This window comes from Oncorhynchus gorbuscha, linkage group LG10, assembly GCF_021184085.1.
Source record: "Oncorhynchus gorbuscha isolate QuinsamMale2020 ecotype Even-year linkage group LG10, OgorEven_v1.0, whole genome shotgun sequence".
NCBI lineage: Eukaryota > Metazoa > Chordata > Actinopteri > Salmoniformes > Salmonidae > Oncorhynchus > Oncorhynchus gorbuscha.
This window is the reverse complement of record NC_060182.1, coordinates 98,021,482-98,037,155: the sequence shown is the minus strand read 5'-3', so window position 1 is coordinate 98,037,155 and position 15,674 is coordinate 98,021,482. Positions and strand designations below refer to the sequence as shown.

Genomic DNA, 15,674 nt, shown 5'->3' with positions numbered 1-15,674 from the left:
CCTACTACCCTGTTCAAAGGCACCTACCACCCTACCCTGTTCAAAGGCACCTACCACCGTACCCTGTTCATAGGCACCTACCACGTACCCTGTTCAAAGGCACCTACTACCATACCCTGTTCAAAGGCACCTACTACCAGACCCTGTTCAAAGGCACCTACTACCATACCCTGTTCAAAGGCACCTACTACCGTACCCTGTTCAAAGGCACCTACTACCATACCCTGTTCAAAGGCACCTACTACCATACCCTGTTCAAAGGCACCTACTACCATACCCTGTTCAGAGGCACCTACTACCATACCCTGTTCAAAGGCACCTACTACCATGCCCTGTTCAAAGGCGCCTACTACCATACCATACCACCACCTACTACCATACCCTGTTCAAAGGCACCTACTACCATGCCCTGTTCAAAGGCGCCTACTACCGTACCCTGTTCAAAGGCACCTACTACCCTGTTCAAAGGCACCTACTACCCTGTTCAAAGGCACCTACTACCGTACCCTGTTCAAAGGCGCCTACTACCATACCATACTACCACCTACTACCATACCCTGTTCAAAGGCACCTACTACCAGACCCTGTTCAAAGGCACCTACTACCATACCCTGTTCAAAGACACCTACTACCATACCCTGTTCAAAGGCACTTAAATATTTTATCTTGTCCATCCACCCTCTGAATGGCACACAAACACAATTCATGTCCCAATTTGTAAGTCGCTCTGGATAAGAGCGTCTGCTAAATGACTTAAATGTAAAATGTCAATTATCTCAAGGCTTAGAAATCCTTCTTTAACCACCGGACTCCTCCCCTTCATCTACATGTCTCCTCCCCTTCATCTACATGTCTCCTCCCCTTCATCTACACTGATTGCAGTGGATTTAACAGGTGACACCAATAAGGGATCATAACCTGGATTCACCTGGTCAGTCTACACGGTATGTCATGGAAAGAGCAGGTGTTCGTATTGTTGGGGATACTCAGTGTAATTGACTGTCGACTCATTGGCCATGGGGAATGGGAATATTTATCAGTAGATCACATGATTTTTAAGTTTTATTATTGTAATTCAAAATGCCCTAGCTCTTAGCTCAATGGCCTCATACATTTTAAACTATGTATTTTACAACAGTAAAAGTAACACAATATTTATCTTATTCAGTCACAGGAGGTTGGCGGGTCCTTAATTGGGGGGAACGGGCTCGAGGTAATAACTGGAGTGGAATGATATCAAATACAACAAACACATGGTTTCCATGCGTTTGATTCCATTCCATTCGCTCCGGTCCAGACATTATTATGAGCCGTCCTTCCCTCAGCAGCCTCCACCGTATTCACCCAACAGTTCCATGCGTTTGATTCCATTCCATTCGCTCCGGTCCAGACATTATTATGAGCCGTCCTCCCCTCAGCAGCCTCCACCTTATTCACCCAACAGTTCCATGTGCTGTGTCAGTAGGGTTGCAAAATTTTGCACAAAATCCTGGAAGGAAGGTTCCCGGAATCAGGAGGGGGGGGGAATGGTAATCCGGAATCCTCAAACCAGGATTTTGGAAAAACCTTCTTGGTGAAATTACCAGAATTTTGCAACCCTACCTGTGTGTCTCATGTAGAAGGGCTCTCCTTAGTCCTGTGTCTCATGTAGAAGGGCTCTTCTCAGTTCTGTGTGTCATGTAGAAGGGCTCTCCTTAGTCCTGTGTCTCATGTAGAAGGGCTCTTCTCAGTTCTGTGTGTCATGTAGAAGGGCTCTCCTTAGTCCTGTGTCTCATGTAGAAGGGCTCTCCTTAGTCCTGTGTCTCATGTAGAAGGGCTCTTCTCAGTTCTGTGTCTCATGTAGAAGGGCTCTCCTTAGTCCTGTGTCTCATGTAGAAGGGCTCTCCTTAGTCCTGTGACTCATGTAGAAGGGCTCTCCTTAGTCCTGTGTCTCATGTAGAAGGGCTCTCCTTAGTCCTGTGACTCATGTAGAAGGGCTCTTCTCAGTTCTGTGTGCCATTATAGAAGTACTCAGCCCATCTGTTTAATGCAGTGGACCCATACACTACAGTTAGACACCTGCCTGGTCTCTGCTCCTCCCACTGCTGAGTACCTTTCCAAATGTCGCTCCATGGTCAAATTCCTGACGGACAGCACCGCCCTGCAGGACACTCAGTGAGTAGGACAGCTATATTTAGAGACTACTTTTAGATTTTTAAATATATATTGTTCTAATTGTAGAGTAATTGTAATCCACGCTATGAACCTGTCTGATCACCACTCAGAGGGGAACAGGATAGAGCAGGGGGTATTCAGGTTCAGACTACTGCTGATTCTGTTCTACCTGATCCTTAATATCACCCCACCTGGTGTCCCAGGTCTAAATCAGGCCCTGATCCTTAACATCACCCCACCTGGTGTCCCAGGTCTAAATCAGGCCCTGATCATTAATACCACTCCACCTGGTGTCCCAGGTCTAAATCAGGCCCTGATCCTTAATATCACCCCACCTGGTGTCCCAGGTCTAAATCAGGCCCTGATCATTAATACCACTCCACCTGTTGTCCCAGGTCTAAATCAGGCCCTGATCCTTAATATCACCCCACCTGGTGTCCCAGGTCTAAATCAGCCCCTGATCCTTAATATCACCCCACCTGGTGTCCCAGGTCTAAATCAGGCCCTGATCCTTAACATCACCCCACCTGTTGTCCCAGGTCTAAATCAGGCCCTGATCCTTAACATCACCCCACCTGGTGTCCCAGGTCTAAATCAGGCCCTGATCCTTAATATCACCCCACCTGGTGTCCCAGGTCTAAATCAGGCCCTGATCATTAATATCAACCCCACCTGGTGTCCCAGGTCTAAATCAGGCCCTGATCATTAATATCAACCCCACCTGGTGTCCCAGGTCTAAATCAGGCCCTGATCCTTAATATCACCCCACCTGGTGTCCCAGGTCTAAATCAGGCCCTGATCCTTAATATCACCCCACCTGGTGTCCCAGGTCTAAATCAGGCCCTGATCATTAATATCAACCCCACCTGGTGTCCCAGGTCTAAATCAGGCCCTGATCATTAATATCAACCCCACCTGGTGTCCCAGGTCTAAATCAGGCCCTGATCCTTAATATCACCCCACCTGGTGTCCCAGGTCTAAATCAGGCCCTGATCATTAATATCAACCCCACCTGGTGTCCCAGGTCTAAATCAGGCCCTGATCCTTAATATCACCCCACCTGGTGTCCCAGGTCTAAATCAGGCCCTGATCATTAATATCAACCCCACCTGGTGTCCCAGGTCTAAATCAGGCCCTGATTAGAGTTGAAGGATGGAAAAAAAAGCAGTGGAACTGGCTCGGTGGTCCAGATTTGGCCGTGTTTATTAACTCTAAGGTCCTGGGGATGGCTTGATGAGGAGCTGATTAGTGGATTCAGGAGTGTAGTGATAAGGCAAACACAACAATGTGCCCCCTTTGTGTGGCCCTTGGACCAGGATTAAGAAACACGACTCTGGGCCTTTCTGTTTTCACTTCACTTAGTGACTTCACTTGTTTTTAAACAGACTTGTCAAGTTACATAAAGGTTAAATAAATAAAAAATATAAAAAATGATTACAACAATGCTGGATGCTCTTCTCCTCTGTTTGATTAACAAAACAATAACACAACATTAACAAAACAATAACACAACATTAACAAAACATTAACAAAACATTAACAAAACAATAACACAACATTAACAAAACAATAACAAAACAATAACACAACATTAACAAAACAATAACACAACATTAACAAAACATTAACAAAACAATAACTCAACATTAACAAAACAATAACTCAACATTAACAAAACAATAACACAACATTAACAAAACATTAACAAAACAATAACTCAACATTAACAAAACAATAACTCAACATTAACAAAACAATAACTCAACATTAACAAAACAATAACACAACATTAACAAAACAATTACTCAACATTAACAAAACAATAACAAAACAATAACTCAACATTAACAAAACAATTACTCAACATTAACAAAACAATTACTCAACATTAACAAAACAATAACTCAACATTAACAAAACAATAACAAATGCGCCTGTGGTGAACAGTGATGCAGTTTCACCTTTCCCAGATCCTAGCTTGAAATGAACATAAATCAAAGCCTCAATTTTAGCCTGTCAATCTCATTGTTAAGCAACGTTACATACATGAAAGCGCCACAAGGTGGTAGAAGAGGATAAGGAATGACTGACTGTTCAGCTCTTTGATTATTTTTTGACTACCCATCCACGGGTGTAAACTACATCAGCCTCTGACCCTGACAGAACTCCACCTCCTTGACCTGACCCTGACAGACCTCCACCTCCTTGACCTGCCCCTGACAGACCTCCACCTTCTTGACCTGCCCCTGACCCTGACAGACCTCCACCTTCTTGACCTGCCTCTGCCCCTGACAGACCTCCACCTCCTTGACCTGACCCTGACAGACCTCCACCTCCTTGACCTGCCCCTGACAGACCTCCACCTTCTTGACCTGCCCCTGACCCTGACAGACCTCCACCTTCTTGACCTGCCTCTGACCCTGACAGACCTTCACCTTCTTGACCTGCCTCTGACCCTGACAGACATCCACCTTCTTGACCTGCCTCTGCATCTGCCCCTGACAGACCTCCACCTTCTTGACCTGCCCCTGACAGAACTCCACCTTCTTGACCTGACCCTGACCCTGACAGACCTCCACCTCATTGACCTGACCCTGACAGAACTCCACCTTCTTGACCTGCCTCTGACCCTGACAGACCTCCACCTTCTTGACCTGCCCCTGACAGAACTCCACCTTCTTGACCTGACCCTGAACCTGACAGACCTCCACCTCATTGACCTGACCCTGACAGACCTCCACCTCATTGACCTGACCCTGACAGACCTCCACCTCCTTGACCTGCCCCTGACAGAACTCCACCTTCTTGACCTGACCCTGAACCTGACAGACCTCCACCTCATTGACCTGACCCTGACAGATCTCCACCTTCTTGAACTGACCCTGACCCTGACATACCTCCACCTCATTGACCTGACCCTGACCCTGACAGACCTCCACCTCATTGACCTGACCCTGACCCTGACAGACCTCCACCTCATTGACCTGACCCTGACAGACCTCCACCTCATTGACCTGACCCTGACCCTGACAGACCTCCACCTCATTGACCTGACCCTGACCCTGACAGACCTCCACCTCATTGACCTGACCCTGACCCTGACAGACCTCCACCTCATTGACCTGGCCCTGACCCTGACAGACCTCCACCTCATTGAACTGACCCTGACCCTGACAGACCTCCACCTCATTGACCTGACCCTGACCCTGACAGACCTCCACCTCATTGACCTGACCCTGACAGACCTCCACCTTCTTGACCTGACCCTGACCCTGACAGACATCCACCTCATTGACCTGACCCTGACCCTGACAGACCTCCACCTTCTTGACCTGACCTGACCCTGACCCTGACAGACCTCCACCTCATTGACCTGTCCCTGACCCTGACAGACCTCCACCTTCTTGACCTGACCCTGACCCTGACAGACCTCCACCTTCTTGACCTGCCCCTGACAGAACTCCACCTTCTTGACCTGACCCTGACAGACCTCCACCTCATTGACCTGACCCTGACCCTGACAGACCTCCACCTTCTTGACCTGCCCCTGACCGCTGAGACCTCCACCTCCTTGACCTGCCCCTGGCCCTGACAGACCTCCACCTCCTTGACCTGACCCTGACCGCTGAGAGACCTCCACCTCCTTGACCTGCCCCTGGCCCTGACAGACCTCCACCTCCTTGACCTGACCCTGACCGCTGAGACCTCCACCTTCTTGACCTGCCCCTGACCGCTGAGTCTCCACCTCCTTGACCTGCCTCTGACCCTGACAGACCTCCACCTCCTTGACCTGACCCTGACAGACCTCCACCTCCTTGACCTGCCTCTGGCCCTGACAGACCTCCACCTCCTTGACCTGCCTCTGACCCTGACTACTGACAGACCTCCACCTTCTTGACCTGACCCTGACAGACCTCCACCTTCTTGACCTGACCCTGACAGACCTCCACCTCCTTGACCTGCCTCTGACCCTGACAGACCTCCACCTCCTTGAACTGACCCTGACAGACCTCCACCTCCTTGACCTGCCTCTGACCCTGACAGACCTCCACCTCCTTGACCTGCCTCTGACCCTGACAGACCTCCACCTCCTTGAACTGACCCTGACAGACCTCCACCTCCTTGACCTGCCTCTGACCCTGACAGACCTCCACCTCCTTGACCTGCCTCTGACCCTGACAGACCTCCACCTCCTTGAACTGACCCTGACAGACCTCCCCCTCCTTGACCTGCCTCTGACCCTGACAGACCTCCACCTCCTTGACCTGCCTCTGACCCTGACAGACCTCCACCTCCTTGAACTGACCCTGACAGACCTCCCCTCCTTGACCTGCCTCTGACCCTGACAGACCTCCACCTCCTTGACCTGCCTCTGACCCTGACAGACCTCCACCTCCTTGACCTGCCTCTGACCCTGACAGACCTCCACCTCCTTGACCTGCCTCTGACAGACCTCCACCTCCTTGAACTGACCCTGACAGACCTCCACCTCATTGACATGACCCTGACCCTGACAGACCTCCACCTCCTTGACCTGACCCTGACAGACCTCCACCTCATTGACCTGACCCTGACAGACCTCCACCTTCTTGACCTGCCTCTGACCCTGACAGACCTCCACCTCCTTGACCTGACCCTGACAGACCTCCACCTCATTGACCTGACCCTGACAGACCTCCACCTCCTTGACCTGCCTCTGACCCTGACAGACCTCCACCTCCTTGACCTGCCTCTGACCCTGACAGACCTCCACCTCCTTGAACTGACCCTGACAGACCTCCCCCTCCTTGACCTGCCTCTGACCCCGACAGACCTCCACCTCCTTGACCTGCCTCTGACCCTGACAGACCTCCACCTCCTTGAACTGACCCTGACAGACCTCCCCTCCTTGACCTGCCTCTGACCCTGACAGACCTCCACCTCCTTGACCTGCCTCTGACCCTGACAGACCTCCACCTCCTTGACCTGCCTCTGACCCTGACAGACCTCCACCTCCTTGACCTGCCTCTGACAGACCTCCACCTCCTTGACCTGACCCTGACAGACCTCCACCTCATTGACATGACCCTGACCCTGACAGACCTCCACCTCCTTGACCTGACCCTGACAGACCTCCACCTCATTGACCTGACCCTGACAGACCTCCACCTTCTTGACCTGCCTCTGACCCTGACAGACCTCCACCTCCTTGACCTGACCCTGACAGACCTCCACCTCATTGACCTGACCCTGACCCTGACAGACCTCCACCTTCTTGACCTGCCCCTGACCCTGACAGACCTCCACCTTCTTGACCTGCCTCTGCATCTGCCCCTGACAGACCTCCACCTTCTTGACCTGCCCCTGACCCTGACAGACCTCCACCTCATTGACCTGACCCTGACCCTGCCCCTGACAGAACTCCACCTTCTTGACCTGACCCTGACCCTGACAGACCTCCACCTCATTGACCTGACCCTGACAGAACTCCACCTTCTTGACTTGCCTCTGACCCTGACAGACCTCCACCTTCTTGACCTGCCCCTGACAGAACTCCACCTTCTTGACCTGACCCTGACCCTGACAGACCTCCACCTCATTGACCTGACCCGGACAGAACTCCACCTTCTAGACCTGACCCTGACAGACCTCCACCTTCTTGAACTGACCCTGACCCTGACAGACCTCCACCTCATTGACCTGACCCTGACAGACCTCCACCTCATTGACCTGACCCTGACCCTGACAGACCTCCACCTCATTGACCTGACCCTTACAGACCTCCACCTCATTGACCTGACCCTGACCCTGACAGACCTCCACCTCATTGACCTGACCCTGACCCTGACAGACCTCCACCTCATTGACCTGGCCCTGACCCTGACAGACCTCCACCTCATTGACCTGACCCTGACCCTGACAGACCTCCACCTTCTTGACCTGACCCTGACAGACCTCCACCTCATTGACCTGACCCTGACCCTGACAGACCTCCACCTCATTGACCTGACCCTGACCCTGACAGACCTCTACCTTCTTGACCTGACCCTGACCCTGACAGACATCCACCTCATTGACCTGACCCTGACAGACCTCCACCTTCTTGACCTGACCCTGACCCTGACAGACCTCCACCTCATTGACCTGACCCTGACCCTGACAGACCTCCACCTTCTTGACCTGACCCTGACCCTGACAGACCTCCACCTTCTTGACCTGCCCCTGACAGAACTCCACCTTCTTGACCTGACCCTGACAGACCTCCACCTCATTGACCTGACCCTGACCCTGACAGACCTCCACCTTCTTGACCTGCCCCTGACCACTGAGACCTCCACCTCCTTGACCTGCCCCTGGCCCTGACAGACCTCCACCTCCTTGACCTGACCCTGACCGCTGAGAGACCTCCACCTCCTTGACCTGCCCCTGGCCCTGACAGACCTCCACCTCCTTGACCTGCCTCTGACCCTGACTACTGACAGACCTCCACCTTCTTGACCTGACCCTGACAGACCTCCACCTTCTTGACCTGCCTCTGACCCTGACAGACCTCCACCTCCTTGAACTGACCCTGACAGACCTCCACCTCCTTGACCTGACCCTGACCGCTGAGACCTCCACCTTCTTGACCTGCCCCTGACCGCTGAGTCTCCACCTCCTTGACCTGCCTCTGACCCTGACAGACCTCCACCTCCTTGACCTGCCTCTGGCCCTGACAGACCTCCACCTCCTTGACCTGCCTCTGACCCTGACTACTGACAGACCTCCACCTTCTTGACCTGACCCTGACAGACCTCCACCTCCTTGACCTGCCTCTGACCCTGACAGACCTCCACCTCCTTGAACTGACCCTGACAGACCTCCACCTCCTTGACCTGCCTCTGACCCTGACAGACCTCCACCTCCTTGAAGTGACCCTGACAGATCTCCACCTCCTTGACCTGCCTCTGACCCTGACAGACCTCCACCTCCTTGACCTGCCTCTGACCCTGACAGACCTCCACCTCCTTGAACTGACCCTGACAGACCTCCACCTCCTTGAACTGACCCTGACAGACCTCCACCTCCTTGACCTGCCTCTGACCCTGACAGACCTCCACCTCCTTGACCTGCCTCTGACCCTGACAGACCTCCACCTCCTTGAACTGACCCTGACAGACCTCCACCTCCTTGACCTGCCTCTGACCCTGACAGACCTCCACCTCCTTGAACTGACTCTGACAGACCTCCACCTCCTTGACCTGCCTCTGACCCTGACAGACCTCCACCTCCTTGACCTGCCTCTGACCCTGACAGACCTCCACCTCCTTGAACTGACCCTGACAGACCTCCACCTCCTTGAACTGACCCTGACAGACCTCCACCTCCTTGACCTGACCCTGACAGACCTCCACCTCATTGACCTGACCCTGACCCTGACAGACCTCCACCTCCTTGACCTGACCCTGACAGACCTCCACCTCATTGACCTGACCCTGACCCTGACAGACCTCCACCTTCTTGACCTGCCTCTGACCCTGACAGACCTCCACCTTCTTGACCTGCCCCTGACCCTGACAGACCTCCACCTTCTTGACCTGCCCCTGACCCTGACAGACCTCCACCTTCTTGACCTGCCTCTGCATCTGCCCCTGACAGACCTCCACCTTCTTGACCTGCCCCTGACCCTGACAGACCTCCACCTCATTGACCTGACCCTGCCCCTGACAGAACTCCACCTTCTTGACCTGACCCTGACCCTGACAGACCTCCACCTCATTGACCTGACCCTGACAGAACTCCACCTTCTTGACCTGCCTCTGACCCTGACAGACCTCCACCTTCTTGACCTGCCCCTGACAGAACTCCACCTTCTTGACCTGACCCTGACCCTGACAGACCTCCACCTCATTGACCTGACCCTGACAGAACTCCACCTTCTAGACCTGACCCTGACAGAACTCCACCTTCTTGACCTGACCCTGACCCTGACAGACCTCCACCTCATTGACCTGACCCTGACAGATCTCCACCTTCTTGAACTGACCCTGACCCTGACAGACCTCCACCTCATTGACCTCACCCTGACCCTGACAGACCTCCACCTCATTGACCTGACCCTGACAGACCTCCACCTCATTGACCTGACCCTGACCCTGACAGACCTCCACCTCATTGACCTGACCCTGACAGATCTCCACCTTCTTGAACTGACCCTGACCCTGACAGACCTCCACCTCATTGACCTCACCCTGACCCTGACAGACCTCCACCTCATTGACCTGACCCTGACAGACCTCCACCTCATTGACCTGACCCTGACCCTGACAGACCTCCACCTCATTGACCTGACCCTGACCCTGACAGACCTCCACCTCATTGACCTGACCCTGACAGACCTCCACCTCATTGACCTGACCCTGACCCTGACAGACCTCCACCTCATTGACCTGACCCTGACCCTGACAGACCTCCACCTCATTGACCTGACCCTGACCCTGACAGACCTCCACCTCATTGACCCGACCCTGACCCTGACAGACCTCCACCTCATTGACCTGACCCTGACAGACCTCCACCTCATTGACCTGACCCTGACCCTGACAGACCGCCACCTTCTTGACCTGACCCTGACCCTGACAGACCTCCACCTCATTAACCTGCCCCTGACAGAACTCCACCTTCTTGACCTGACCCTGACAGACCTCCACCTCATTGACCTGACCCTGACAGACCTCCACCTCATTGACCTGTCCCTGACCCTGACAGACCTCCACCTTCTTGACCTGCCCCTGACAGAACTCCACCTTCTTGACCTGACGCTGACAGACCTCCACCTCATTGACCTGACCCTGACAGAACTCCACCTTCTAGACCTGACCCTGACAGACCTCCACCTTCTTGACCTGACCCTGACCCTGACAGAACTCCACCTTCTTGACCTGACCCTGACCCTGACAGACCTCCACCTCATTGACCTGACCCTGACAGACCTCCACCTCATTGACCTGACCCTGACAGACCTCCACCTCATTGACCTGACCCTGACAGACCTCCACCTCATTGACCTGTCCCTGACCCTGACAGACCTCCACCTCATTGACCTGACCCTGACAGACCTCCACCTTCTTGACCTGACCCTGACCCTGACAGACCTCCACCTCATTGACCTGACCCTGACAGACCTCCACCTTCTTGACCTGCCTGCTGTAGATGAATCCTATGACCCAGAATGTGTCCTTTACATGCTTTGAGATATCAGCTGATGTACGAAGGGCTATATAAATAAATACATTTGATTTGATCTTAGACAGCTGCGCCACTCGGGAGGACCTGGCGTTTCTATCTGAAATGGTGGTAGAAGAGAAGAGGTAAAGATTAACAATATTTAAATGGGACGTTTTCTGAAGATGAGTTGAATCACGTGTTAGTGCAAAAAATGTGTCCCATTTGGGTCACCGGGACCAAGATTGGGAAACACTGATTTAGGTCTGTGTGGCCCAGTAACTCACTGGTCCTGGAGGTCACAGAACTTCAACCCCATCTGACCAGACTCTGCTGTGGCCCAGTAACTCACTGGTCCTGGAGGTCACAGAACTTCTACCTCATCTGACCAGACTCTGCTGTGGCCAAGTAACTCACTGGTCCTGGAGGTCACAGAACTTCTACCTCATCTGACCAGACTCTGCTGTGGCCAAGTAACTCACTGGTCCTGGAGGTCACAGAACTTCAACCCCATCTGACCAGACTCTGATGTGGCCAAGTAACTCACTGGTCCTGGAGGTCACAGAACTACCTCATCTGACCAGACTCTGCTGTGACCAAGGAGGCTCCTCTCCCAGACTCTTCCTGACGTGACCAAGGAGGCTCCTCTCCCAGACTCTGCTGTGACCAAGGAGGCTCCCCTCCCAGACTTTGCTGTGACCAAGGAGGCTCCTCTCCCAGACTCTGCTGTGACCAAGGAGGCTCCCCTCCCAGACTCTGCTGTGACCAAGGAGACTCCTCTCCCAGACTCTGCCTGCCGTGACCAAGGAGGCTCCTCTCCCAGACTCTGCCGTGACCAAGGAGGCTCCTCTCCCAGACTCTGCTGTGACCAAGGAGGCTCCCCTCCCAGACTCTGCTGTTGCCAAGGAGGCTTCCCTCCCAGACTCTGCTGTGACCAAGGAGGCTCCTCTCCCAGACTCTGCTGTGACCAAGGAGGCTCCCCTCCCAGACTCTGCTGTTGCCAAGGAGGCTTCCCTCCCAGACTCTGCTGTGACCAAGGAGGCTCCCCTCCCAGACTCTGCTGTGACCAAGGAGGCTCCTCTCCCAGACTCTGCTGTTGCCAAGGAGGCTCCCCTCCCAGACTCTGCTGTTGCCAAGGAGGCTTCCCTCCCAGACTCTGCTGTGACCAAGGAGGCTCCTCTCCCAGACTCTGCTGTGACCAAGGAGGCTCCTCTCCCAGACTCTGCTGTTGCCAAGGAGGCTCCCCTCCCAGACTCTGCTGTTGCCAAGGAGGCTTCCCTCCCAGACTCTGCTGTGACCAAGGAGGCTCCTCTCCCAGACTCTGCTGTGACCAAGGAGGCTCCTCTCCCAGACTCTGCTGTGACCAAGGAGGCACCTCTCCCAGCCCTCATGCTGTGTTCATAAACAAATGGAAAGGTGGTAATTACCTGTTGTGAAGTCGTAAATACGAGTTAGATGCATTCAAGTGCTTTGAACTCGTTGAGAAACGCCGATTGGCTAATGGCAAACAAGCTGCGTCAACCATGAACTAAAAAGTCCAGCTATTATGCTCGCAAATAAATGATAAGTGTTCAAAAACCGTAGTATGCTATATAATTTTAAAAAAAATTAATGAATGTTTTGTTGTTGGAGTTGGATGAGTATTGAAAAAATATGAATAATCCCAGTCGGAGCCGTTTTCCCAGTTGTTTTGAATGCAGCATTCCCAGTGGGAAACTAGTCCGTCATCCGTAGCTCCCACTTCTCCCACATGCTGACCCCAACAGGATTTTCAGCAGTTAAAATGCAACAAAACATTTATTTTAAAAAACGATCTATTAATATGTTGTTGTTTTAACACTACACTTTAAGTTTACGGCTTCACAACTGGTAAATTCTCAACCTCTCAGTTGGTTACGAATGCAGCACAAGGGGTGGTTGATGTTATGTGGGACTGCAGGAGAGAGTTAGAGGGGAGGAGTTGCCCCTTAGGCTATAGGCCAAGGTCTCGTTCAACAGGGCTCAATGGCGTGCAACTTTTAATGGAAACTGTGCTGTTCTGAACAACCAGTTGAAGAATGTTGTATTCATTGCCAGCGTTTACACAGGCAGCCCAATTCTGATCTTTTTTTTTCACTAATTGGTATTTTGTCCATATCAGATCAGCTCTGAAAACTATTTTGTGATTAATCAAAAGAAGAATTAGTGGGGAAAAAAGATGAGAATTGGGTTACCTGTGTAAACGCAGCCCCAGTGGCCCCAGAGCGTGTGTGTGTTTTGATCAGGCCACACCCCTCCACACAAAAGCATACCTCAAGGCTGTTGAAAAATGGTGCGCAAAAAAACATCACTGAATGTAGCAAACACTTTTATTGAACTGAACGCACCCCGGTAGACTTGCCCTCTCAGCACTAGCACTGTATGTAGCAAAACTTTTATTGAACTGAACGCACCCCGGTAGACTTGCCCTCTCAGCACTAGCACTGTATGTAGCAAAACTTTTATTGAACTGAACGCACCCCGGTAGACTTGCCCTCTCAGCACTAGCACTGTATGTAGCAAAACTTTTATTGAACTGAACGCACCCGGTAGACTTGCCCTCTCAGCACTAGCACTGTATGTAGCAAAACTTTTATTGAACTGAACGCACCCCGGTAGACTTGCCCTCTCAGCACTAGCACTGTATGTAGCAAAACTTTTATTGAACTGAACGCACCCCGGTAGACTTGCCCTCTCAGCACTAGCACTGTATGTAGCAAAACTTTTATTGAACTGAACGCACCCCCGGTAGACTTGCCCTCTCAGCACTAGCACTGTATGTAGCAAAACTTTTATTGAACTGAACGCACCCCGGTAGACTTGCCCTCTCAGCACTAGCACTGTATGTAGCAAAACTTTTATTGAACTGAACGCACCCCGGTAGACTTGCCCTCTCAGCACTAGCACTGTATGTAGCAAACACTTTTATTGAACTGAACGCACCCCGGTAGACTTGCCCTCTCAGCACTAGCACTGTATGTAGCAAAACTTTTATTGAACTGAACACACCCCGGTAGACTTGCCCTCTCAGCACTAGCACTGTATGTAGCAAAACTTTTATTGAACTGAACGCACCCCGGTAGACTTGCCCTCTCAGCACTAGCACTGTATGTAGCAAAACTTTTATTGAACTGAACGCACCCCGGTAGACTTGCCCTCTCAGCACTAGCACTGTATGTAGCAAAACTTTTATTGAACTGAACGCACCCCGGTAGACTTGCCCTCTCAGCACTAGCACTGTATGTAGCAAAACTTTTATTGAACTGAACGCACCCCGGTAGACTTGCCCTCTCAGCACTAGCACTGTATGTAGCAAAACTTTTATTGAACTGAACGCACCCGGTAGACTTGCCCTCTCAGCACTAGCACTGTATGTAGCAAAACTTTTATTGAACTGAACGCACCCCGGTAGACTTGCCCTCTCAGCACTAGCACTGTATGTAGCAAAACTTTTATTGAACTGAACGCACCCCGGTAGACTTGCCCTCTCAGCACTAGCACTGTATGTAGCAAAACTTTTATTGAACTGAACGCACCCCGGTAGACTTGCCCTCTCAGCACTAGCACTGTATGTAGCAAAACTTTTATTGAACTGAACGCACCCGGTAGACTTGCCCTCTCAGCACTAGCACTGTATGTAGCAAAACTTTTATTGAACTGAACGCACCCGGTAGACTTGCCCTCTCAGCACTAGCACTGTATGTAGCAAAACTTTTATTGAACTGAACGCACCCCGGTAGACTTGCCCTCTCAGCACTAGCACTGTATGTAGCAAAACTTTTATTGAACTGAACGCACCCGGTAGACTTGCCCTCTCAGCACTAGCACTGTATGTAGCAAAACTTTTATTGAACTGAACGCACCCCGGTAGACTTGCCCTCTCAGCACTAGCACTGTATGTAGCAAAACTTTTATTGAACTGAACGCACCCGGTAGACTTGCCCTCTCAGCACTAGCACTGTATGTAGCAAAACTTTTATTGAACTGAACGCACCCCGGTAGACTTGCCCTCTCAGCACTAGCACTGTATGTAGCAAAACTTTTATTGAACTGAACGCACCCCGGTAGACTTGCCCTCTCAGCACTAGCACTGTATGTAGCAAAACTTTTATTGAACTGAACGCACCCCGGTAGACTTGCCCTCTCAGCACTAGCACTGTATGTAGCAAAACTTTTATTGAACTGAACGCACCCCGGTAGACTTGCCCTCTCAGCACTAGCACTGTATGTAGCAAAACTTTTATTGAACTGAACGCACCCGGTAGACTTGCCCTCTCAGCACTAGCACTGTATGTAGCAAAACTTTTATTGAACTGAAC

At 51.7% G+C, this 15,674-nt stretch overlaps 1 protein-coding gene across 9 annotated transcripts in view; it reads right to left on the bottom strand.

Annotated features, from left to right (window-relative positions):
* Nucleotides 1-15,674, bottom strand: part of LOC124046819 (dynactin subunit 1-like) — an 808,447-nt gene that overhangs the window by 173,522 nt on the left and 619,251 nt on the right. The gene's annotated exons all lie outside the window — the stretch shown is intronic.